This window comes from Lontra canadensis, unplaced genomic scaffold (assembly GCF_010015895.1).
Source record: "Lontra canadensis isolate GAN:19392208 unplaced genomic scaffold, GSC_riverotter_1.0 scaffold4, whole genome shotgun sequence".
Lineage (NCBI taxonomy): Eukaryota > Metazoa > Chordata > Mammalia > Carnivora > Mustelidae > Lontra > Lontra canadensis.
In genome coordinates this window covers 23,316,109-23,343,539 of record NW_022630998.1, presented here as the reverse complement: position 1 = coordinate 23,343,539, position 27,431 = coordinate 23,316,109, and the positions used below count along the sequence as shown (strand labels likewise).

Genomic DNA, 27,431 nt, shown 5'->3' with positions numbered 1-27,431 from the left:
CAAAGCCAGTCACTTCCCTGCTTTGGTCGGGATTCAAAGGCGGTAAAGTCGGCCCCGCTGCTCTGCCGAAATCGCAGGGACTGGCCTGGCGTGCAGGAAAGGGCTCGCGGAGCAGGCGGCGGCGAGGACAGGCAAGCGGGAGCCGCTGACGGGGAAATCCACTGGCAGCGAGCGCGGTGAGTCAGCGCTGAGTCACGCTGGGCGCTACGTGCCGGCCCAGGCGGCGCGGCCCGGTCCCGACCCGCGGCTTCCTGGAAGACCCTCCCCGCTCCGTGAGTGGCGTCAGCTCCTCCGCCCCGCAGGGCCCCAGCCGCCGCACACTCGCCTGCGAGCACGGCCTCCTCTCCCCAGCCTGGTGACGACCAGGATTGCGCGGGGCGGGGGAGGGGGGGAGTCACATGTGATGGTTGGTTACAGAGTTGCGTCGGATGCTTCAATCCCATGTGTTTCCTCAAAACAGCTTCCAGTTGCTCTTGCTTTTTTTTCCCGTGTTTGTTAGGCTTTTCGTTTCTTTTCTTTCTTTCCTTTTTTTTCCCTTGGCAGGGGAGTGACACGCAGATCTTTTTATAGTTTCCAGTATTTGAAACAAAGCACAGGAAGAATGGATTAATAAGCCATGTGTTAAAAATTATGCATCAAGTCATCACACTGCTTTGGGGTCTAAAATTATAATGTGGTTCCAGTTGTAGCTTTGAATGCTGGGTAACTGGGGGTGGGGGGAGGTGTGTTAACTCTGTTCTGATTTGCCTGTTGTTAGTAACAATACAAAACAAATCTCCAGATTCTTGCTGTTGTGTCCAGTCACCTTTTCTTACAACTATTCTAAACACTGGAAACATGTTGGATAATCATGAGGTGTGGGTTACCAAAGAACAGGGGAGCCATGTCTTTGTGGGCCTTGTACCTTAACTAATACCCAGTTGTCCTGAGGTACAAAGGATACTTTGTTGGTCTTCCTTACAAAATATTAAGGGTAAGGATCCTATCTTTGCTGAACGGGTGATAGCAGGTGTTAATGTCATGAAGTGTGGCTAGTTAGTGAGATGGTCCTGGTATAGGTGGGGTAATTCTGATTTTGAGGCTGACTTTCAAGATGGAGTCAGAGGGGGTCTTTAGAGTTGTGCCAGCTGTTGCCAGTTGCTCTGCTTCTTCAGGAGAATTATATCCCTCTTCATCCCTGTGTTTGTGTGAGATGATGCAAGACATTTGAGAATTCCTGTATTTTGACAGCTTTTCTTGTAGAGCAGGAGACTGAAGGAATTAGAGGTTGCACTGACCCACTAAAGTTACAGAGAAGCATGGCTGCCCAATTTTTTGTAAGAAGGGAAAAGCAACCAATCAAATAAAATAAGGAAACATGAAAATAGATGCCGAGAGGCCAGAAAAGCAAAATGAGTTCTATAGAGCAGAAATGGAACCTAATACACTTGAACTGTTGATAACCAGAAACATGCTTATGTGCAACCCTTTAAGAAAAGGACATGGCAGAATATTCCTGTATAAAATATTTAAAAGCTTAGCTAATTGTATACATCACTTGATGTTAAAAAATGTGCTTGATTCTGATTTGCTTTATTAGCTGATGCATGTTGATACTGCTTTGGCACTTTACAGGTTCAAAGTTGAGTTTGAAACCCAAGTTCCTTTATAATAGTGTGAACTTGGGCTAGTTTCTTAGCTTCACTAGGCCTCAGTTTCCTCCTCTGTGAAAAGGAGATTATAATTACTAAATCCATGCAAGCAGGATTAGAAGAGATGATGCCTGTAACAGGTTTAGCGTAATGCCAGGCACATTTGAAAAAATCCCTCAGTAAATGAATATTGTATCCTGTTGTCACTGTTATTGAACTTGATTGATTAGGTCACAAGGATATAGTATTTTGTCCAGATCACAGCTCTAATAAAAGCTTTGGGAATATATATTACAGACACATTGGTTCACTGACCTTGGGCAAGAGCCTTGGGTAAGATTGTAAAACTTCTGGGCAAGTATTTAATGGCTTTTGATTACAAGAGGAAAGCTGGAAGAGAAATAAGGGAAGTTGAAATCAAGGGAATGCCTGTAATCATCAGTTGGCCAGGTAAATGGTAAGTGATGTAAAGTAGCTAGGCGAGAGCTCTTTTCTTCTGTCCTCAGAGAGAGCAACTAAACAAGAGGATAGCAGTCACTAGATGGAGAGAACATAACATTTGTCCTTTAATATATAGAGAAATTCCCTCGCCATGTAGTAATATGTTAGTAATTTTTTTAAAGATTTTATTTATTTATTTGACAGAGAGAGATCACAAGTAGGCAGAGAGGCAGGCAGAGAGAGAGGGGGAAGAAGGCTCCCCGCTGAGCAGAGAGCCTGATGCAGGGCTGGATTCCAGGACCCTGAGATCACGACCTGAGCTGAAGGCAGAGGCTTAACCCACTGAGCCACCCAGGCGCCCCATTTTGTTAGTTTCTGAAAACAGAAATTTGTTTCTTTCCAGATATAAACCCAATGAGCTTAGCGGTTAGTGACCAGTCTCCCATCAGCCTTTCCAAGCACCTCTGAGTCCCCTCCTCATAAAAGGTGATAGTCATTCTCTTGCAATAATGGTATATTTCTTTTAGAATTGCCCCCCAAATACAGCAACTGCTTTGTAAACACCTGCAGTCTCCTGTTTACAGACTCCAGGGTGAATGCTATCACTACTAAAGCAGCTGCCTTCTATGAGACTTACTTGCTATAATGGCTTTCCATTTATTTCCTTTTGTAAATCCATTCACTAATCTCTGAAATTTTCAGTAGGAGATTCTGGAGGCTGAAAAATGAACAAGGCAGACCAGGCCTGATCATAGAGGTTATGTTCTGGTAGGGAAAACGGACATTTAAAAAGTTAAGCAACGAGAAAATTTTGCTATGTATTTCTAAAGAAATTGGTAAGTGCTAGAAAAGGAAACTCCTAAGGTGCAGTCTGAGAGAATAGCAGAGGGGATTTGTTTACATAGTTAGATCAAAGAAAGCCTCTCTACCTAGGTAACATTTAAGCTGAAGTGTGAAAGGTAAGCAGGTTTCACAAAGTGGGGGAGTAATGTTTCAAGAGAAGGGCAGACAGAGCAAGCACAGAGACCTTGATTTGGGAAGCACCTTGGCTGGTTCAAAGAACAGCAAGCCAAGGAGGGGATGGGTCGCATGATGTGAAGTCCGAAGAATAAGGAAGCCACATCGTGCAGAGCCTTGAAGGCTGAAGCAAGCAGTTTGGATTATATGCTTAGTAAAATTGGCGGTCACTGAAAGGTTTTCAGCTGGGGCTTCCATGGTAAGATTTGCATTGCTAGAAAACTGCCATGTGGAGAGTGTGTCGCAGGGGACAGGAATGGAATGGGGGCACCTGTAGCATTGGTACAACAATGGGTAATGAAGGCTGATACTGGGATGGGTGAAAGAAAGAGAAAGGGGAGGAATCTGAGAAATACGCTGGAGGTAGAAGAGCCAGAATGAGCTGATAGATTGGAGTGAGAGTCAAGAGCAAGCAAGTTCAAAGATGACCTCTGCTTTTCTTGGTGTTGAACTAAGGGGAATCAGAAGCACTCGGTGCTTTCCTGGCTAATGTTTAAAGTCAGGAGTTCAAGACTCATGTGTTAACGTGTGTACACACACACACACACACACACACACACTTGTGAAAACACCCACTGCCATTTGTAGAAATAGAACACACTGAGAAGACAAGGTCAGAATAAGAAGTGATTGAGTGAGTGCATTTCGCTGAATGCCCCGCACTTAACGGTGCCCTTTTCTACCTCTGTACTTTTATGCAGGCTTTGCAAGAAACGTGATGTCCTTCCCTCTCCTCTCTGTGTATTCCAATCCAGTTTAATCTTAACATAGAGGAAAAGTGCCATTTTTTCTGTGACGCCACCATTGACAGCCAGGTCAAAATGGAGCTCACTGTCTGTAGGACCTTGTAATGTGTGTTCACGGCCCATGTCCAACTCTTAGAACACTTGTGGCTATCCCAGTAGTTTACATGTCTCATAAATGTCTCTCCAACTCAACTGTAAACACTTTTGAGACCAGAGACAGATTTTCATATGCCCATTATAACACCCACGCTCTCCAGCAGCATGCCCTGAACACAGAAGGGCCTCAACAAACAGCAGTGTAATTACTGGTGATTTTACACGGACGGTAACTTGATCACCTAGTTTAATAGTCCATATATTTAGTAAATAGGAGATTAGGTCACAAAGAGATAGTACTCTGACCACATCACAGAACTCATAAAAGCTTTGGAAATATGCATCACAAGCATGTGGGTTCAGTGACCTTGGACAAGTTCCTTGATGTCTGGGTCTCCATTTCTCAAGTAAAAAATGAAGAGCTTTATGCCTCATGATCCCAAAAGTTATTGCACCGTTTCTTTTGTAAAACCAGAGTTACTGAATATTGTTAAGAACCAGTTACTGAACTAAGTAAGCACTGTTGACATCCTTTTATTTAATTTTTGTAGCAACAACTTCATGAGGTGAGGTAGTGTTATTCCTCTTTCATAGATAAGGAAACTAAGATATAAGAAGTTTAAGTAACTTGCCCAAGGGTACTCAACTAACAAGCCCCAGAATAGAACTGGATTGGAATGCAGGCCTGTCCTGCAAAGCCTGAGATCTTAATCACATCGCTACTCTGCCTCATTTCTACACCCTTCATTTGTACAGGGAGGCCATGAATGAGGAAAGTTTAGATATTTTGCCCAGAACTTGATAATCTAGGAATTGGTAGAGGTAGGTCTGGATTCCAATACCAGCTCTCTTTTCCTTATGATAATGCTGTGTCTATTTTATCAAAGAATATTCAGGACGGGGTTGTTCTAGCTTATATCAATGAGTATACAGTACCGGAAAGAATTTAGTAATGAATATAGTTGGTTGTGTTTGCTGAATAAAGAAATGAGTTTATCTTCTTGTTTGGAAAGGTCTTCCTTTCTGTGCTTCATCAGCTTTAAGCAGAAGTCAGTGAAAAAGCAGGTACCAACAAACAGAATCATTATGCTGTACACCTGAAACTAATATAAACACTGTATGTCAGCTATGTCTAAAACAACAACAACAACAACATACACACCACAGATGGCTTCCTCATTTTACCATGCTAACAGTTAGCATGAGATTACCCATGAATGTGGGGATAGAGAGAACATTTCCTAATAGATAGTGCTCTGATTTAGAGATCTGTGATAGTCCACAGAGTAACAGACTTTGAAAATTTTTTCCTCTTAAAAAAAAATATGCATCTTTAAAAGTTGGATACAGGGGCACCTGGGTGGCTCAGTCATTAAGCATCTGCCTTAACGGGTCATCGGGTCATGATCCCAGGGTCCTGGGATGGAGCCCCGCATCAGGCTCCCTGCTAGATGGGAAGCCTGCTTCTTTCTCTCCCACTCCCCTGCTGTGTTCCCTCTCTAGCTATATCTCTCTCTATGTTAAAAAATAAATCTCAAAAAAATAAATAAAAGTTGAATACAGAAAGATTAAACCTAACAAGAACATGAAAACCTCTGCCATTGTGATTAGTAATGTGATGATAAAAGGCTTCATTAAACCTTACTTATTACTCACTGATTATTAAAAACTTTCTAGCTATAATGCGCCAATACCTCCACATATATTGGTGAAACAATAGGAGAATCAATATAGGAGAAACAATAAACACCATGGGGCCAATTCTAATGTGTAAGAGCAACTGCTGGGAGACTTCTGAGATGGGAGAGGTTTTACTTCTGAGAGTAGTAGTACTGTCCATCTCTCTGCTATGAACTCCTTGACAATTAATATTTAACCCAGTGTTGACTACTGTTCTCATCCTCCAGAAATTACCCCGTTCTTGGCTGCTGTTCACAACTTGTTACCTGCTTACCACTTTGTTGATGTAAGGAGGAAAAATAGCTTTTACTTCACTTCTAAGTTCTCAGCTGGGGACCCTGTAACAAAAGAGTGATGAAGAAGAGAAAACTCCAGACACATTTATTTATTATAAGCTTCATGTGACTTGGGAGCCTTCATAAGGAAATGATCAGGCCTGAAAACAGCATACCTGGGTGATTTTAGGTTAGGTTTGACAAAGGATGGAAGGTCATGGGAAAATGGGATAGGACAAAAAGGGGCATGAGCTTTGTGTGGTAAATTGGGGAAAACAGCAAGACCTGTTCATTGGGATTCCTCTCCCCATCTTGAAGATAAGGATCTTTCCTCTGGGGATGAGGAGGTCATCCTTCACAGAAAGGTTTTATGACCTGCCTTAGGGGAAGGTCAGAGAGTCCTTCCTACATGTTTTTCAAATTCAACATGCCTCAGTGTCCTATTTTGGGATAGTGTGTCCTGAACTTTGTCAGTATTTAACACCAGTAGTCTACAGTTTAGGAGACCACAATTAGTTTCACAATCAAATGGCCAAAAAAAGCGGGGGAGGGCAAGTACCTGATAAAAATTCCAATAACATAATTGTGGAAATATACCTGGGTACAAGAGGTAGCAGTTGTTAGAATATATGAACCAGTCTTTGTAGGCAGTTTACTTAGAAAAGTAGACAATAGAAAGTATATTCCTTCTCAACCAGACTGACAATATGGAAATATGACACAGTTCATTTCTATTTCCAAAACATGACACCCTGCTCTAATTCAAATTGTGATTTGAATCATCCCAGAACCAACCTGCTTTTTCTTCAGGCAGGGAGAATATCTAAAGGCATAGCCCACAAAATACACATGGGAATAGCCATGGACCTCCACGTGAAGGGGTTTGCAAGGTACTTTGGGACACAAAGTCAGGAGAGGAATTCTAGGGCTTTGATTATCCTCTGTCCCTTGAATACGCCCCATGAAATGATATTGCTGGGTGCACTGTGAGGCCACACGTGGAACCCACTCAGCGTTCTTATCTCCCAGGTCTACAGTCAGTGAGGCCAGCATTAACACAATAAAAGCCCTCCCTAGAGTCCTCAGTGGGAAAGGATCAACACAGAAGGGCAGGATCTACACAGCTGGATAATGATGGTGATGATCTCAACACCCGTCCCAAACCAGGATATTCCTAGATCTACTCTGGGATTTTCCACAGCCAGTTGAGAGCCAAAAGCTGGCTCTTTTCCCAGTAGACCAGGACTTGCTTTGAAGTCTCCTCAGCAATTCCATGGACCCTGAGGAAACTTGAAGAATTGGCAAAAAACAATCTTTCCTGTGGCTTCATTGTCAATGAGTTGCCTTTAGAGTTAAAAGTGACAATTCGCAACTTTGTATGTATTTATTCCACAAGTATATACAACGTATGTTTTCCTAAGTGTGACTGGAGAATGAGTCATACAGGAACTTCTAGATACTCAGATAATGTGCTCATATGCCAAGGGACATTTATTCTTAATAATTATAAGAAACCACAGTTCTGCTAATAAAGTATTTGCCAAATGTTGATATATATGTATGACTCTTCCACAATATAATTAGATGAAGTAAAACATCTGTGGGAGGGGGGAGGCCCAGTAATTCAGCTGACATCAGGCCAACTTAAATTTGCCTGCTTTTATCTGGCCAAGTCTGTGCCTCTAAACTGCACACTTGGTAGGTCAGAAGCTCCTCTCTGATGGAAAAGGTTCATTTCAGGATCTAGGAGAAAGACTCAGAGACCAAAGTGAACGAATGAGAGGTCTGCCTTACCTTAAAATCTAGAGGCTGGTGGTGAAAATGCTGTTATCCACTGTTTGTATTAATATAGATAATGGTGACAGTAAACAAACTGATTGACCATCTGAATGAAACCAGTGCTGGTTACTGATAATCACAGCATTTACATAGTACTTGGTTCTACAACAGTGCAGTCTTTAGCTTTAGATAATACCCCTTTGAGGCGAACTGGCACAACATCATGAACCTCCTCTTAAAGATAAGTTAACTGAGTCAAGCAGTTAGATGCTTTATTTGAGGCCACCCAAGAAACAGGCGAAGACTTTATGCTGCCTTTTCTGCCGAGTACAGTACAGCACGGGCTGCTCGTGCCTATGTGGCTGTGCTGTTTTTTCCCAGTTGTTGCTTTATTACTGGGGATGGGATCTTCTGCGGGCTTTGCACTTTAATAGCTTTACTGGATAGAATTAGGATTGCCCACTCGCCCTTGAGTGACACGTGTGGGATGCTTAGGCCAGAATTGTGGTGAGGCATCTTGGTTGCTTTGTCTAGTGCAGTCTCTCAGATCAGAAGGAAGCCCCAGAGACAGTGCTGAAGGTACTGCTGCAAACCACCTCACAGGTGTTGAAGTACAGGAAACACCTGGTTGCTGTATGAGGGCTTTGCATTAATAAAACCACTACAAGGCTGAATATTTGAGAGGAGACTCTGGCTGCCATGTACAAGGCAGTGCTCTTTAGTGGGTGTTGCGGTGAGGCTCAGGAGTGCTATGCCTCCGATGAGCTTGGAAAAGAGAAAACCAAACATGAACCTTGGGCCATGATACTTCCACCAGAGTGAAGGGAATAGATGTTTCCCCCAAATCTAAAGTTCAGACTTCTGTCTTGGCTTAAAAGGGATTTTACCTCCGATTTCCCCAAATCTAGAAGCATATATCCCTCCCTGAGAACAAAGTGGAAATTAAATAAACATAAATAGACGTGTAAAAGGGGGTTAACCTTAAATAGTGCCATTAAAGACCTGTACGTGAATGTCCCCTTAGTCTCTAAGCATTTATAGTATTAGTAGCTGGGTGTGCCGTACTTTGTATACAACAGGTAACTAAATCTTGCCAAGCAGAAGTGCAGACTTAGAGTCAAAAGGAGCACATGCATAATACTTATTGTTGTTATCATGATCATGGTAAGTAGCATTTATTCAGGGCTTACCATATGCCGGGTCTTAGGGTGACCTTTGTATCTCATTTAATCCTTACAACAAGCCTACAAGACACTATGTTTCCTGGTTTACTGCAGCAGAATCTTGGATCAGGAAATTTGTTCAGTCATCCAGCTATTAAGTGGACAAGACAAGATTCAGTCCCAGGTCTTTTTGCCTCCAGGGTCTATGTTATTATTAAAAAAAGACAGACACAAATACTTGTTTAGTGGTGCCTGGATGTCTGTGTGACTAGATAGTGGGTGTGAAAATTCCAGACATGGATCAGATATGCCCATATGTAGCTTTGTTTCTCTCTGATCTTAGCCTGGCTCATGAGCCTTGCCCATGAAAAACTGCATTTTGCTCATTTTATTTTTTTAGTAATTCTCACTTAATGCAGAATTGCTCTTTCTCAGTCTTCTCCTCTCCTCTCTGCGTGCTGAGGTAGTGAAGGGAGAAAGAGTGAGGAATGTGTATCACCCTGACATCAGGTGGGAATGGAACACTTGGTCTTCTTTCATCCTCTGCCCTTGTTGGCCTTGAGGTAGAACTCCCACTGGGCCCGCTGGCCACTGCTGCTGATGCTCACGGTTCATAATGTGTAGGTGTCTTGCTCATGTGTTTATCCTCCTCATCCTACCCCAGGCCCTTTGAGCCCCCTGGCTATTCTTGGCTCCCCAAGTCAGTACTCCTCTTGAGAAGTGTGGGTTGAGAACAGTGGGCACTCTCCTTCCCTCCATGGGGGCGGAGGCTCCCCTCAGGTCCATGCATCCAGCTCCTCCCTGGTCTGCTGTGCTTGGTGTGAACTGTGAAAGGCTTGAAGTCTCCTCAGGCTATCTGTCCTCTGAGAATAGAGGCAAAACTCCCCACAGTCTCCCTCTCCAGTCCTCCTAAGTTTTAGGGGGTTTCTCTTACCCTCACTCAGGGACAGCACATATGCCCTAACCAGGTCTCCCTTTGAATATCTCCCTTCTTCAAGCTGGGGAAATAGTAGCCATTTTATCCACTCTGTGGCTTAAAAAAAGAAACTCTGTGGTGCTTTGGTTCCTTCAGCCTCTAAGTCTTAAGAAGTTTAAATCATCCTTTCTTCTCTTGTAGTATTGGCTTTCAAGACAATTTTATCTACCTTAGCCTTCTGAAAAGTTACTGAGTACTTCAGTTTACTTCTTCAGTCTCTATCCTTCCTACTCAGAGGCATTCCCTACTTCTTCAGTCTCTATCCTTCCTACTTAGAGGCATTCCCTTCCTCTAACCTACAGGCTGATGTGGGCAAATGAGAAATGCAAGAAAGGAAAACAGGGGCACCTGGGTGGCTCAATTGGTTGGGCGATTGCCTTTGGCTCAGGTCATGATCCTAGAGTCCTGGGATCGAGTCCCTCATTGGGCTCTCTGCTCCACAGGGAGTCTGCTTCCCCCCTCTGACCTTCTCCCCTCAGGCTCTCTCTCATTCTCTTTCTCAAATAAATAAATAAAATCTTAAAAAAAAAAGTCATTATTTTAAAATAGTAACTCATTTACATACAGAGATGCAGGAGTATGAACTCTTAAGTCTTTGCAATTGTCTTCTATGAAAGTGGTGTCTTAACCTTAACTTTCTCTATTAATAGGGAAAGTTTTAGTCACTTTGAGTCACTTTCTTTTAGTCATTTCGCAACAGTATTCATCATGTATTACCTGATAATGAAATGGAACTATCACACAAGGGGATACGACATTTTTAAGATTTGCCGTTAACACTTTCCTTAACAGAGAAGCAATTAGGATGTGTGGAAAGCACTCTGTTTTGTGTGTGTGTGAACAACTGATCAGGCTTCCATTTTGTACATATATCATAATTGCTTTTTGTGCTAATAGCAGTGCAGGATTGAACCACAAAATTTTAGCCACTGACACATTTCATACCAATTCTGTTGCATTTAAATCACTGACATTTTCAGCTAAATAATGTATCACAAACTTATTCACATATTCCTCGTAGCTGGTTAAAATCAGCGTGATCCTGGACTGTGTTAGCCCCCAAGACACAAGTACCTGAGTCTTGGCTGCATGACTTGTATCGGAAAACCAGATGTTGTATGTGTCTGTGGCCAGCACCTCTGCAGCATGCCCCAGGTCCTGGATGCCACACCAGAAAGCTTCCTCCCGTTATGAGATCACACAGAGTCAGCCCATGCAGTGAAGGGGGCGGGGAGAGAGAAAGGCATGTTTCATTTACACCCCCCACTGGCATCTACACACTCATTTTTAATGAAGAAAGAGAACATTGAGAGACTATTTTTTTAAAAACAAACCAAAACCAAAAAAAAAAAAAAGCACAAATTCTTGGAAACACGTACATATATGTTTGCATGTATTTAGAGAAAGGTCTATCAAAGCACATCAAATTATTACCAGTGATTACCTTCAGAGACTGGGGTTAGCCAGAGACTCTGTCCTGTCCTGATTTTTTTCCCCTTAATTATTGTCTACATTGTAATTTTAAAAACACGATTTGCATGAAGGTAAACATCAAAGTTAATCTTCTAAGGGGACAGGTTCAGAAGCACAGGTTGGAACGCGCCGCTTCCTTCTGATGAAGTCAGCTTTGGAAAGCACTGTTGGAGAAGCGTTCGGTTATGCAAAAGGAACAAGGGAGAAACAGGAGCTCTTTACTCTTAAGAAGGATGAAACAAGACATCAAGGAGAAAGGATCTGGTGCGCTGTGGAGAAGGTCTTCAGTCTACAGGCCACAGCCTGACTTCTCAAATCCGTGCCTACCCCAGCGGAGATAATAGACTCGGCACGGAAGTCACATTTTGGTTCTGTCCCAATAGCGTCTCTGCCTGGGTGCCCAGAAATCCAGGATATTAATGAAGTGGAGGCTGTGTGGCCAGCCCTGCTCTGCAGCTGGGACCCAGCCCTGGCACCCCTCCTTATGCCATGTGCCACTCCTGGAATGCTGGGCCACTACACCCTCAAACTAACTTCTGGCTGAACTGGGGGTATCCTGGTTCCAGCAGAGAAGAGGCTTCAGTCCCAGTTTTCACACTTGAACTTTTAGTTCAAGAGCAAAAGCCAAAAACTGCAACCTACCCTGAACTACAGCCAGGGTGTTGATCCTGCCAGGCAATTCCTGGCTCAGTGGACCACCACCACCTCCTTTTTGGACAAAGAGGATACACCAGAGACCAACCTCCTGTGATTCAGGCCTTGCTGACAAATCACTGATCCAGCCAGACTTCTTCCTTTGCTTGAGTTACTACCTGGTCATGAGCTGCACACTTTGCAAATGTTAATACTCTTCTACTAGCAAGATACGGAAGAAATACATGCAAGATTTATTTAAAAATGATGGCCCTGGGAATTAGAAGAGTTTTGGGGGGTGCGGTGGGATTTTATTTTTGGTACCATTTCTGCTCTGACAAGCTTCAAACTTTATATAATAACTTGCTACTGACATGTGATTCATCATATCATCATCACAATTCCAATGTGGTGTGTTCTTTTTCTTTACGGAAGTGTTAAATGCATAGGACTTAAAATGCTGTGAGAAGGCCACAGCTGAATGGGAGAATAATCTTTAACCTGTATGGAAAAGTTGACTAGGACTTGAATAAACTAAACGTGTGTGTGGTACCCATGAATACAATGTGGTTTAGTAAAGAGAAAAATCTGAGAGTATTGGAAGAATACGTAGTGACGGACTCTACAGTTACGTTAGTAAAGATTGTCTCAGGCTTCTGGATCTGGCAACAAAACATTTGCATTTTATTGCCATATAATTTATAAATGCCACTTTATCTTTAATTGCCAAATTTCCTTTAAAAAATAGACTCATGTCAGGGCACTGGGCTGGCTCAGTTGGAAGAGAATTTGACTCTTGATCTTGTAGTCGCGGTTAAGAACTCCACGTTGGATGTAGAGATTACAAAAACAAACTCATGTCCTCATTTGCTTTTAACCTTTTTAAAAAAATCAAGAGTCACAGAAAAGTTAACTGGCTTATTATTTACCAAATAAATGCTTAATAGAGACAAATTTGAAACATCTCCAGATCCAAACCAGGCAGGGATTTTATTTGATACACCTGCCTCCAAGGCTGTCCTTTCCAGACAATTATGTTTTATTGTTGCTATTCTAAATCCCATTTTGGAACTTGAATTTTTTTTCCTTCCTCACGTACCTATTATTGCTGAGCAATCTGTACCATCCAGAAATGCTCAACAGAAAGTGGAAAAACACAGAAACTTGGAAAGTATGAGTAGGTTAATGGCTAAGTAACAGCAGAAGTTCTCACAGGTGCTCAAAAGAGTGGAACGGGAGAACAAGGATCGATTTTCTTGCTTACAGTTACATTGACTTTTTCTTCACAATGAAGAACACAGAGTTTCAACTTTAAATCTGGGACTCTAAGAGGTTGTTAACTATATATTTACAACCTCCTGGTTTCATGAGTTTATATTTTAGCCCTGAAAATTTTCTGCGTCTTTGTGCTAACTATAGGAGGCTTGCATTTTTCTTGAGCTTACTGAGCACAAGAATGATGAATACTGTCGAGTAAGGAAAACCGAATTCCCTACACTTGTTCCAACTTTGACCTTGGAGAAGACAGAAAGTTTTCTCATTAGGTGTTGTTTATGATTCATATGTTCAGGTGAAGCAAATTAGTAAATCTGTCAGAGAAAAATTCATGTTTCTCAGGAGCATCCCATGAAATAATAGGAATATATACATGTCATATATTTGAAACTCTGTGTTTTTGTTTTTTGTGTTTTAAGCTTCAGTTTATGTGCCTGTTGATATGTGAGAGTCTTTCTTTTTGGAAGTCCAAACAGATTGAAAAACAAATTGTGAAATCACATGACACTCAGAAATCTTGCATCACTCTACCCCCTCCCCCCCACATTCCCCTCCCACTTGTCTCAAAAGATTTCCTAACAACTGAGAGCACCATCACTGTGAGGACACCGACATTTAAAAAGATGAAGAGGTGTTTTTTAGAGTTCCCCAAAGCATTTACTTTTACAAATCTTAAATGCAATGAGTTGACCACTGGAAATTAATATATGCTTGTGTTTTATTCCATTGCAAACACAACTGAAAAGAACACCAGTTTTGTGTTAAAACAGTATTAAGATGGCATTTTTTTAAAGCCAAGTGATTTGAGAGTTTTAGTTTGTTTGTTTGTTTTTAAAGATTTTATTTATTTGTTTTGAGAGAAAGAGAGCACACGGGCCAGGGGGAGGGGCAGTGGGAGAGGGAGAAGCAGACGCCCCGCTGAGCAGGGAGCCTGACTCTGAGGGCTTGATCCCAGGACCCTGAGATCATGACGGCAGATGCTTAACTGACTGAGCCACCCAGGTGCCCCTAGATGGCATTTATTTTGCGATCTCTTTCAGTATTTGAGTTGTAGGAAAGAAAGAAGAGTTAGAAGAACTGGTTCTAGTAATTTAAGAATCACAGTGAAGAAGTCATAATGTTCTCAATTCTGGTTGCCTTTCCCAGGACAGTGAGTAAGTCCATGCTCATGGTGCATAGATCCATAAGAGGCAGGTTCAGCAACAACAGCTTTTTTGATAGAGAGCCCGAGAGCTGGTGAATTTCAAAGTAGATTAGCTGTGTTATAGTCAGTCGATGAACCCCCAAAGAGAATGCTAGTGCACACTGAGTTTTGACATTTTATTCACCAGTTATCAATTATTAATATATTATTGGTCCCTGCCATCATAGCTATTATTGTTATTACTATTATTATCTGCTCTGCTCATTGTTACATTTCCACTACAGAAATGAGGACTTGGCACATAAAAGGCTATCAATAAGTATTTATTGAATGAATGGATGATTCCGTTAAGAGATAGGAATTACCACCTAAAGAAGAGTATTTTTTATACTTGTCTTACTATATAAAAACAGTACTCGATAATTAGCTATATTTGATTTATTTTCTTTCAGACCCTTCCTTGCTAAAACTTTACTTTTCTTCTATCTCTGCCACTGAGAGTCAGTGAAGTTAGACACTCAGCTTCAAGTTAATTTCCTCCTGTTTGTGGATGTCCTCCATGTATATGCCTTTCAGCCAGTGTAATCTTTCCAAGTTCTTGTTGACTGTAAGCGCTTGAAAGCTCTTTATTGTTGAAGGAATGAGAAGACTGACATCCATTGTGTCTCAGTTGGTGACAGAAATGTGTGACACTGAACAAGGCCTTTATCCTCTGTTTATCCATCTGGAAAATGAGAACAACAATACTCACTAGTCTGGTATGGAGGTATGGCCAAGGACTTTGTGATCCACACAGGGAAGGTGATATTTTAGTTGCTACATATTACAGATGTTTCCCTTTGATTAATTGGGTGTTCAGGTACTGGAGCACTTTCAGAGATGTTAAGCAAAGAAAAAGAAGAGAAAGAGAAAACAAAAGCAGAGATTGGTTTACAGATTTAAAATAATGTTTCATGCTTCCTTAATACTTTAACTTTACATTTAATAATCTACAGTCAGAGATTAGAGATAATTTAGTACAGTGCTTTTTAACCAGGCTATGCCCACACTCCCTGTGGAAGCTTTGAGTCTACACATGCCTTGGGCCCACCTTATTTTCCCTTGATTAAGAACCAGGGTTCCAGACCAACCTCTTTTTTTATGAACGAGAACATTGAGGGTCAGCTGGTAAATGTAATATCAGGACTAAAATCCTCCTCTTCTGACTTCTAATGGGTTTTTATTTACGTACAATATGAGCTATCTAATCTGTTAGTTTAATATATATATAATTATTATTTTTTAAAGATTTTATTTATTTGACAGAGATCACAAGTAGGCAAAGGAACAGGCAGAGAGAGAGCCCAATGAGGACCCTGAGATCATGACCTGAGCCGAAGGTGGACTCTTAACCCACTGAGCCACCCAGGTGCCCCTAATTATTATTTTTTAACTCAGGGCTTGAACTCATGATCCTGAAAGCAAGGCCTGAGCTGAGATTGAGTCAGATGCTTAACCAACTGAGCCACTCAGGAGTATATTTTAAGTTAACTTTGTAGATACAACTTTGCAGTAATCCCTAGAAGTTTAATTACCTGTGTTACTTTACAGTTGATAGCTATTTTACCCTTTTAACATTTTTTTATCTATAAAGCCTTCTGAGATTCACCTTGTTAGAAATAAATTCAACCCCTTATAAGCTTTCAAAGCACATACAGCTTGTATTCGATCACTTATCGCTCAGTATGGTCCTGTATTAAAGAATTTAATGTGGAACTTTTTGTTTCCCTGCTTTGTGAGCTCTTGGAGATAGAAGTCAACATGCTCATTATCTTCAAGACATAAGAACAAATAAAAGTTTGTGCACCAGGCGATGTTCGAGGCCAGCGTTTCTCAAATTTTAGCAAGCATCAGAAATAGTTGGAGTGCTTATTAAAGTATTTATTGCTGTCCCTGCCAGCCCCACTTCTGATTAAGTGAGTCTGGGTGAGATGAAGAATTTCCATTTCAAGCAAGTTCCCAAATGATGCCACTCTTCTGCTGGGTTACTATTTGAGTATTTGCTGCTACTCCAGTATGTAGGTTTTTTTATTCTCGTTTTCACAGAAGTCACACAGTCAGTGAGAGAGAAAAGACTGGAGCCTCATCTCTTGATGCCTAGTATTGTGGTCTTTCCTTTACACACCCTTCTCCTTATCTTGGAATTCCTTGTATGCATCAGAAGAAATGCCTGCAGAAAGGGTACCTGACCATGAAGCAAGCTACTCTTCTTCTCAGGGCTGTGAATTCAAGCCTCACCTTGGCTGTAGAGATTACTTTAAAAAAAAAAAAGAAATGCATGCAAGAGATAATTGCTATTAGAATGGAGATAAACCGCCCAGGTTCAGTTATCATCTTGAGCAAATTAATTTACCCTTCTGTGTGTGTCAGTTTTCTCATCTGTAAATTGGGAATTAGCAATATTTACCTGTAGTGCACATTATAGTTGACTCTCCTATATTCGATCTGTTCTTTTTTCACTATGTAGTAGGCATTGTGGTGCAGAGAATTGCCCCAGCACCAGGAGTGAATTATAATTCATCTAAATCAATCAAGATAATTATAATTCTCTGGATCACAAGATGAGTTAATCATACCATAGTACTCCCCTCCACCCCCAACTCTACCCCCAGTAGCTACTGTTTAAGAGATAAGCATCAGACTAAAGGTGGATCATAAGGAGAAGACAATTTTTTCATTTTTTTCATTGTTGGTGGAGTACTCTTTCACCTTTGCTAGATCTCAGTAAGAAGCATGTTTTCTGCTAATGGCCATGCTATAGCGGAAAATTGGTTAGGAAACCAGCGCTGGTTGTAAGGGCAGCTATAGGACATAGGAACCTGGTGACAGTATGAAGCCACTAGATTTGTCAACCAGTTCAGAAGCGGCTTTCTGTCTAGACTACCAGTTATGTGAGCCAGCAAGTGCCTGTATTGTTTTAGTCAGTTGGAGATATTTTTCCCCTGTAACTTAGAGTCAAACACCCTAGCTGATAACCTATCTCAAAGGATTCCTGTAAGAATTAAATGACATAATGCATGAAAAGGGCTTGGCATTAATTAGGATGTAACAGGTATGAATTAAATATCCTTATCAGGGAAGTGACTAGATCCAAGTAAAAAAATATATATACATATTGATGTTACATATTATTGGTTTCCTTTCAAATTCTTCTTTATCAAAAGCACAAGTGGCCTTAAATGCCCTTGTCATCTCCCTACCAAAAGCTTCCTTGGAGGTGTTTTCACTAGCAGGATTAGAGAAGCCAAAATAACCAGGTGAGTATTTTTGACCATGATAGAGAACTTGGCTGTAACAGGACAAGATTATTCTGAGATTTATAGAATCACAGAACAACAGGTTAATTTTAGTAAAGAGATTGACAAAATGAAGGGATGGATAGGTATTGCTATGTCTAATCATAGCTGAAAAAAACCTGCTTGGCGTGAATTGCCGCCAGTCTCCTACAGAGATGGATCGCATCCAAACGTGGTGCTCACATTACGTGTAGTGGACGTTTGTTCCTTTGGCTGTCCAGCATGCCACCCTTTCTTTTAGGGCACTGTCCTTCCACTACATCAGACATGTGATTCCTTTGGGGCTGCCAAATAACATGTAGTTTCCGTTATTACTAGGCCAAAATAAAATTATGGTTTTTTAATAATTACATTTATAGTCATTGACCCACCCCAAGCATATTAAAATTCACATTAAAAAAATATTTGAGAGAGAGAGAACAGCAGAGGGAGAGGGAAAAGCAGGCTCCCCACAGAGCAGGGAGCCCTGTCTGCAACTCCATCCCAGGGCCCTGGAATCATGACCTGAGCCAAAGGCCGATGCTTAACCGACTGAGCCACCCAGGCGCGCCTAAATTCAAGTTTTAAAAGGAAGCAAGAAAGGATAAGTAGAGGACACATAACCTTTGGTCAATAGATGATGCTATTATATCATAATTCTAGGATCTGGAATACCCTGCCAGTGTATTAGACCAAAAAAAAAAAAAAAAATCGTAAGAATTTGCTTGGGAGAGAGGGAGTAGATCCATTTCAAAAAAGTATGAATTTGAGGGTACATTTTAGAGGGTACATTTTAGAGAGGACCTTGCAAGTCATCAGAACATGCCCCAGACTCGTGTGTGGTGTGTGTGTGTGTTTGTGTGTGTGTGTGTGAGTCTTGGTAGTGATTTTGTGTCATTGCCTCATTGTTGGCACTTTGTCAGTACTCAAGAAAACCAGATTGAAAATTTGGAATCTGTGCTTCAGTGGATTGAAACTGACCTCTAGTCACTAAGGAAAAATCAAAACAAAACACACAAGAATTTAGAGAGGATATTTTTCTGCCAACAAATAATTTTTCCTTGATGTTATTTCTTAGTTGGGCCAATATTTCAATGGAAAAAATAGATAGATTGGTCAAGAGTTCAGTATAATTTTTGTGACATTTGACCTTAAGTGACATAATGAAATTAATGACAGAAAATAGTATTCTTTCATATGGATGCATGTGTGACTATTGGTCTCACATAGAGTATTTGAGGAAGAAGCAGAAAGGATCATCTGATGGCATTTTGTTTTATTTGAAATGTTAACTCTTAAGCTAATTTATTTATTCAATTAATATTTTTGCCAGGCACTGTTATAACCACTTGGGATATGTCAATGAACAGACCAAAAACTGTAACAAAACTGTACATGGAGTTGAGGGTTTAAAATTTTTTTTTTAAGATTTTATTTATTTATTTGACAGACAGAGATCACAAGCAGGCAGAGAGGCAGGCAGAGAGAGAGGGGGAAGCAGGTTCCCTGCTGAGCAGAGAGCCCAATGCGGGGCTCAATCCCAGGACGCTGAGATCATGACCTGAGCCGAAGGCAGAGGCTTTAACCCACTGAGCCACCCAGGTGCCCCGAGGGTTTAAAATTTTGTTGTGCTTCTGAGACCTGTGAGCTAATTTATTTGTTTGCTGAAATTGTTATGATTCTTGGCTAAATAGCTTTTTATAATGCCTTGTTTTTGAAAACTTCAGTTAGGGTCTAACTTCCCATTCTTTGTTGAGCCAAATGATAGAACGGCAGGGGTGGTGGGGGGAGGGGGTTGGGAAGCTCAGAAGAGGTTAAACAGGGGCAGACTCTGGGGTAATTTGGAGGAAACAGAAGGAAAGTATCATCAGAGTAAGGAAGAAGCTACGAGAAGGGAGTTGTTGGATTTCTATACAAAGGGGAACTCGGAGGGAAACTGGTCAAGGTTTGAATGATGAATTATCTTTGTGGTGTGAGGTACCTTTTTTTTTTTTTTTTTTAAGATTTAGAGAGAGGAGGGAGAGAGAAAACAAGCAAGGTGAGTGGCAAATAGAAGGAGAGGGAGACCCAGACTCCTACAGAGCAGGAAGAGCCCCTGTGGGACTCAGTCTCAGCACCCCGGTATCATAACCTGAGCCAAAGGCAGTTGCTTAACCACCTGAGCCACCCAGAAACTCTGGAGTGACTGGGGTGATTCTAATGCCTTAGCAGCCTGCAATAACGAACCAAAACCTAAGCCTCTAATGCCTCAAGGTTAAGAAATTGAAACAAAGAACAACCAATCATAGGCTTTCCCCAAACAAGGCAAACACTTAAACTATGGACAATCAAATAGTTCTCTTGCTTTTCCGCCTCTTTTCTAGAAAAGTCTTTCTCTTAGCTCTTGTCCGTAGAGTCCTCCTGACCACTTCTGGTCTGGCCCTGGCCAATTTGATGCAATTTGTGCTCAAATAAACTCCTAAAATTTGTAGTATGCCTCTATCTTATAATGCTCGTTATATTTGGGTTACATACCATTTGTTAAAACATTCAACATTATATAATTTTAAATTTGGGGAAGAAATATTAGTCTCATAAATTAGACATAAGAAAGTAACCCAAACAGTCTCTTCCTGACAGGGAATTTCAACTGGAGGTCAATTTAAAATTTTTACAATGTACAAGGAGAGCATGGATTTGGAAAGGCTGTGACACCAAACCATAGAATTCCATCATTAAACATAAAGCCACTGGTCAGACCCTGGAAACACTTTTGGCCTTAAACATAAAGGCTCTGGTCAGACCCAGGAAACACTGCTGGCCTTATGACATATCACCTAAGTAATAGTAGTCGAAGTAGTAATAGTAATGAGATTAAGAGAAGTTGTAGTAGTGATAGCTTCTATTTATAAGGAGCCTCCTATGTGCCAAGGACCATTCTAGACATTGTCTCATTGAATTTTTTTTTTCTTTTAAGTAGGCTCTACGTTCATCATGGCGTCCAAGGTGGGGCTGGAACTTACGACCCTGAGATCGACACCTGAGCCATGATCAGAAGTCACATGCACCACCCAGTTGCCCCTTGTTTCATTGATTTCTCACGACTCTTCTATGAGGTGGGTAAATTACTTGCTCAGTGTTAGTCAGATTTGCAGTCATTTTTGACACACCTTTTGGGTATGGACTCCAGGGAAATAAAACAGTCTATCATTCAGGATTCTGGACTATTCTTTGGTGGACAGCAAAGAGCCTTTTACTCTCAGAGAGGGTTCTCAGGACTTCTGATGTTGACCTGCTATCAGAATAGGCCTCCTTGGTTCTAGAACTTTCCTGATGAAGAGCCAGTATGTATCCTGAAGCACTACTGACTTCCAGATGCACTGAGGGCCACAAACCTTTAGTCCATTTGGAATTGACACTATGAGAGAAAACAAATAGCTGGCTATTTTCATCTTCCCTTGAAAATACAATAAGAAATAATTGTGAGGTGACTTCTTTAATTCCCTCCCTTTCCTATCTCCTTCCATCTTTCCTCCCTTCTTTCTGTCTTTTTGTTTTTTGTTCTTGCTTTCACATATCTGATACTCAAACAAGTGTTGAGGGGCTCCTTTATGCCAGGCCAAGTGCTAGACGCTGGGGCAGCATGATTGTGGTCTAATGAGAAATACATATTTTGGCCTTCTTCCCTGGTTCCTGGCACAGAGCCCCTAAAACTAAAAATGTTGGAATTTCTTGAGTAATACTGGTGGCAGGAGCATCTTTTGTTATTCATAATAAGTCCCTTTCAACCATACTTGAGTTTATGGTAATGAGATGACTGTTGGAAAGAGGAGGCTGGTTGCCACAGGCTCCAATCAGGTGATTTAAGGGTTGGAACTTCCCTCCAGGGAGGAGAGAGACTGGAGAATGAGTTAATCACCAATGGTCAAGGATTTAGTCAATCATGTCTACACAGTGGAATCTCCATAAAAACCTTAAGTTATGGAATTCCAAGAGGGTCCACATCCATGATGCTAGAAGGGTGGCGTATCCAGGGAGGGGATGGGAGCAGCACGCCCCCGTCTACCCATAACTTTCTTTATGTATCTCTTCCATCTGGCTGTTGCTGAGTTCTAGCTTTTATTATAAACTGGTAAATGTCAATGGAGTAATTTTCTGAATTGTTTGAGCTCTTCTGGCTAATTTTCAAACCCAAGGAGGAAATGGTAGAAGAGTTCAGTTTATATGCAGTTGATCAGAAGTGCAGGTGACAACCTGGGTCTTAACTGTCGAGGTCTGAAGTGGAGTATTGTGGGACTGATCCCTTAAACTGTGAGTATGTGCTAATTCTGGCCAATGACTCAGAATTGAGTTAAATTGTAGGATAGTCAGTAACTGCTGAGAATTGGAGAATTCCTTGGTGTGGAGAAACCCACACATCTGGTGTCAGAAATGTCCTGTGGGCAAAGAGGAGACAAGTTTTCCTTTAGCTTTTTAATTGTGTAGAAGGCACAGTCTTTGCCCCTGGAGAGGAGAACTGAATTTCCATCCAGTGCAGATCATAAGCAGCATGAGGTCAGGAGCTGTATGTCTCGTTTGCCATGTATCCTCTACATTGACCAGGACATGGCAGTAAGCATGTGCTCAAAAAATACATTGCATGAATGAATACAAGTCTAGTATTGCCTCACTAATGAAAGGGTACACTTGAAACGTCATCTGGTTAATGGCACCCTACAGACTGCCCAAACTGCCCTCAAGAAAACCAGAAGCAGTGTGAACTTGGATCCTGAGAGTGGTCATCTGGAATACATACCTTACGAAAAAGTAAGGATATGCAGCTTGAGTAATGAGACACTCAGTTTGCAAATACCACATGTTCGTTTTCATGTTGCTAAAGACTCTTTGCTAGGAAACGAAACACTTGTAATTTAATATGTAATGTTCTCAGAGTCCGAGGCCAAACCACCTCAAGTCGTGAACACTTTGGCTCTGAAGAGCCTGTCAGGGTCAGGGCAGGGCAGTACTTGGCCTAATGCCCCTCCAGAATAAACCAAACAGCTACAGGAAGTGGTTTCCGTGATTCAGTAGGTGGCACACTTCCTTTTGAGTCAGAACTGAATCATGGCCGTGAGAGACAAAAAGGACCTACTTCTTTATCCCATACTTTTTTCCCTATTCCCAATAGTAAATTTATCACAGTCTGTCATATGACATTTCCTGTTTAGTTTAACGTGTTTCACCAGAAAAGAAAAAAAAATGCAAATCAACTACAAGGAGGCAAGAAGAGACTGGGAAACAAAGCAGATGGAAATGAATCCAAGCATCATTCTTTGACCGGAGGGCCATATTCTCCAAGGAGATTGAAAGAAAAGCCATAATCTGATTTCACTGGGGTCATCAAGGCCCCTAGTTCTCTCGACTCGAATCTGACCCATTTCCAGTGGAAGCAATTAGATCACACTTACATAAACCATGTTGCTTTAAATGGCGCTGCTCTCTTCTTCACTCGCTGACCCTGGCTTCCTCCCTGGCCTGTCTGCTGGAAGGCTCTGCTGGTGTTGTCCCAAGCATGGCCCTCGTTCAGCTGTGGGTGAAACGATCCTGTTCTGAATGTACTGAATGCTGCTGGCAATGCTGTAAATTGTTTTGAGGCTTAAGGAAAAACCCCCTGGATATCAGCAAGTCATAAAAACAGACTTATTTTCTCAGTGTGTCTTTTATTTTTCAATATTTATAGTTCTGGGAATGTAAACATTCTTATTCATATTTTCATCAGATAAACTTGGTATTATTGTATCTTTGTTGCTTCCTCCTACCCCAGTTCCTTCTGATTGGCTTCATGTCTCAAAACAAAGATTCAGAAACTCATGCTATATGTCCTGTTTATATCACTCTTGGAAGATTGATAATTGGACTGGAATAAAAATCTAACTGCCATGGGGGCAACCTGTGTGGCGCAGTTGGTTAAGCAACCCATTTGGTTTCGGCTCAGGTCGTGATCTCAGGGTTGTGAGATCAAGCCCTGCATTGGTCTCCACACTCCTTGCTCTGCTCAGAGTATATTTGGAATTCTCTCTCTCCCTCTACTCAGTTCATGTGTGCATGCACGCTCATTATGTCTCTAAAATAAATAAAATCTTAAAAAGAAACGATATTGCCATGTTAGTATTCTGCAGCTGCTTCTGTGAACTATTCCAGTTGTTTGAAGAACACAAGATTCAAAATCACATAGACCTGTGTTCAGATTCAAGCTCAACAAAAAATTGCACAGCTCTGTGACCTTAGGGAGGTCTCTTAACCTCTCTGAGCCGTAATTTCCTTAGTCCATAAAATGGGACTCTAGCATAAGAACAATATTACTGTGAGAACTAAATAAAGCTTTTACATAGTGCCGAGAACAGCTCCTAGCTCATATTTGGTGTTTTAAAATAAGCTAGTGCCCTTTCTCTTTATTTACAATACCTTTCCCTTGGGAGGTAAGAACAGCACTTGGACAGGACAGCTGCATGCGCACCCTGAGTCTTACCCTTCCCAAAGACGTCAGTCCCATCCAGCTCCTTTAGCACTTTCATCAACAGCACCTGTAGCACATGTGGTATCAAATGGTATCCTTAATGGAGTGGTGGAGAAGCCCAGCCAGGAAGCAGGCTTTAAAGCCAAAGCCAGCTCTTCGGGACAGGACAGTTGTGGCTGATAGATGACAGCCAAATGTGAAGGGAGTCCTCATCTGACACACGGAAGAGAGCACCTAGAGGATGGGCAGAGAAAAGAACTGTGGGCAGCACTCATGGCTAGACAGAGCGGCCGCCAGGCCCAGGTCAAACAGGGCAAAGGCTGGCAGAGGTGGAAATACGAATACACTGTTGGATTTGAAACGCCCTTCTAAAACAGCCATCCTTTCACATCCCTTCAGTTCCTCCCACACAGCCATACGGAGAGGGTGATGGCTTTTAGAGAAGAGGAGTGGTACCTCCCCAGAATTAAGGTCAAAAGATCATTTTGTACTCACCTTAGAGCCATCCCTTTGTATATATATGGTGGTTGCCTGGTTTCCTGGTTTCCTGACTGTCCCTTCCCCTGGACTGTGAGCTCCTAAAAGGCAAGCAGTGTGTCTCGTTTTTGAACCGCCCTTACCTGTAGCTCCATCCCTAACCCATAACAGATGCTCAACCAATATTTGTTGACATCAAAGGAAAACTTCCAATAGGAGCTGATGACCTCTGGGGCTGGAAGTCTCACAGGAGGACTGGCTGGATAGGCCAGTTTTGAGGAAAAGAGCCAGATGTCTGAACCCCAGTGTGAGAATATGGGGAAAAGAGGCCAGAAGCATTTTTGAAAACTGCACTTGTGGGCAGTCCGAGCTAGACATGACTTCTGGAGGTCTGGCCATTGTCTCAGTGGAGTGTTGATCGCATGTGTGCTGGAGGCTTCTGTTTAAATAACTACCGGAGTGGGGTGACTCAGCAGCCGGAGGATGGGGCGCTCTCAGGCTGTCTCCTCCTTCAAGTGACAAATCACATTGCCCTGGGTGTCTGTGGCGGTCTCTGATATGACACACGGTAGCTCCTCTCTTGCCAGCTCATCAGCCAGGGTGCCAAGTCACCCATTACTAATCTGGAGACTGACAAATTATTTGACAGGCATGATCTCATGCCCCAAGCCTGGAGACGTCTCTTTAAAATGGACTCTTATCAATGGATTCCGTTTCTGAAATGTAGAGGCTGCTTGTACAGTTTTATTCTATCTCTCCATCAAGGACATCTGATTAATGTCAGAATAAAGTCAAATTTTGATATCCTAGCCACTGAAGTCCTGCAGAAACTGATCTACACCTGCTCTCCTGGCCCCACAGACCTTAACTATGCTTTGTTTCTTGTTTTCCCTTAACACTGGCTGGCTACTTCTTGTTTCTTTGTTTTCATCCCCAGCAGGTAAACGGCAGCAGGTTTAAGGCTAAGCTTTAAGAAAGAGCCCTCAGAGGAAATCCTATCTAGTGGCTATTTCCTGAGAACTGCGGGAAGTTGCCATTATTAAAATTTAATGGCATGTTGGTCATGAACTAACAGTGTTCTCTGGATTTTTTATTTGACAAATGCTGATCACCTTACAAGTAGGAATCCGAAAATAGCTCACATGCAAGAATCAAAAATTGCAGGAGGCCGTGAATGAAAATCTGTGAATTGGACCAGCCGCAAAGTGTTCTGCCTGAAAAGAACGAATTAAGATTTTAAACTTTATTCTTCGCTCTTTTAAGTGCTTACATGTCTGCGGGACCGATACCAACTTTCAGATCCCATTTTTGCAACCCACGGCTCAGATGAAGGAAGTAACCCATACTGTCCATAACGCCACTCTTCGCCTCTGATGCCACCTTCTGCCCGCACTCCAGACAGCTTGTCCAATGAGGATTCTCTCCGCTGCATCAGTAAATAGAGTTCTTGGTGAGCAATGTTCTCACACATTCTCTTTCCTCAGAGCTTGGCTCAGTGGGTCCAGGACAGGTAGTGGTGCTTACTACTGTTCATTCAGTTTGAATTTGAGAGAGGACCACACCACTTGTTTCCATCCTCTCTGTAGATTGGATTCAAGAATAATGGTGAATTGTGGTTTCTGTATTTACCCTCCAGGGTTTTTATTGTTACCCTAATTATTATTCACAATAATAATTTCTGTTGTCAGATGGTGGTAACTCTACAAGTCCCCTTTTGAGTCCAGAGAAATATTGTTCCACTTGAGATAAATGGGTAACAGAAAATTTCCAGAAAAATTTGTGATTCTAATTCACTTCCAAATTTTACTTTTTCCACTTTGAGCTATGCTGTAGTTATGAGTCCTTAGGAAATCCATTTTGGATTGCTTATGATTTTTAACACTATTGAAAAATGAAATAAAAACAACACTTTATTTCATGAGTTTATTATAGATGTTTAAAAATGTGTAGGTAAGGGGCGCCTGGGTGGCTCAGTGGGTTAAGCCGCTGCCTTCGGCTCAGGTCATGATCTCAGGGTCCTGGGATCGAGCCCCGCATCGGGCTCTCTGCTCAGCAGGGAGCCTGCTTCCTCCTCTCTGCCTGCCTCTCTGCCTGCTTGTGATCTCTCTCTGTCAAATAAATAAATAAAATCTTTAAAAAAAAAAAATGTGTAGGTAAGCACACAGAAGAAACTCTGCAACTTCTATAGTCTCCCAATGCAAAAATGACCACAATATTTTCGAGTTTTTCCGTGTCTAAGGAATTCTGCTGAACATGTTACTTTGTTACCTATTTTTTTTAAATTTAATAATAGTGGGGTGCCTGGCTGGCTCAGTGGTTGAGGCCTCTGCTTTTGGCTCAGGTCATGATCCCAGGGTCCTGGGATTGAGCCCTGCATCGGGCTCTCTGCTCAGCGGGGAGCCTGCTTCCCCCTCTCTCTCTGCCTGCCTCTCTGCCTACTTGTGATCTCTGTCTGTCAAATAAATAAATAAATAAAATCTTTAAAAAAAAAATTTTACTGTTGAGTGAACAAGCAGATAATATCGTTTCAGGCTGGGATATATGCTGTGAAGAAGAATAAAGCAGTGTGTGTATGCATTTGTGTGAGAGTAGGGTGGGGTAAATGTATCACTGTTTTAGACAGATGGTCAGGTAAAGCCCGATATAAAGATTTAATATCAAAATAGAAAAAGTTTCTTAAACTGATACCTGATTGTTTTAGAAAACTCTGAATGTGGACAAGTACAAAGAGAAAATAAAAACTTACCTATAGTTGTAGCAATTTGGCTCCTATCTTTTTGGTTTCGGTTTCATCACACACACACACACACACAAGCATGCATGTGCATCTGTATAT

General features: G+C 41.7%; 2 long non-coding RNA genes across 5 annotated transcripts; one reads left to right on the top strand and one right to left on the bottom strand.

Annotated features, from left to right (window-relative positions):
• On the top strand, nt 1-26,809 carry LOC116860502. The gene is made up of 3 exons (XR_004381318.1): nt 1-176; nt 25,859-26,545; nt 26,749-26,809. It is a non-coding gene; the product is annotated as an uncharacterized LOC116860502 (long non-coding RNA).
• On the bottom strand, nt 17,793-25,181 carry LOC116860485. 4 transcript variants are annotated; one of them, XR_004381317.1, is made up of 5 exons: nt 25,051-25,181; nt 24,614-24,696; nt 24,067-24,185; nt 23,070-23,188; nt 17,793-17,978 (listed from the first exon to the last, which is right to left on the bottom strand). It is a non-coding gene; the product is annotated as an uncharacterized LOC116860485 (long non-coding RNA). The 4 variants fall into 4 exon arrangements; XR_004381315.1 differs by lacking the exon at nt 25,051-25,181 and having other exon boundaries at nt 24,067-24,352; nt 24,614-24,794; XR_004381314.1 differs by lacking the exon at nt 25,051-25,181 and having other exon boundaries at nt 24,614-24,794.
• Nucleotides 26,810-27,431: the final 622 nt, after the last annotated feature.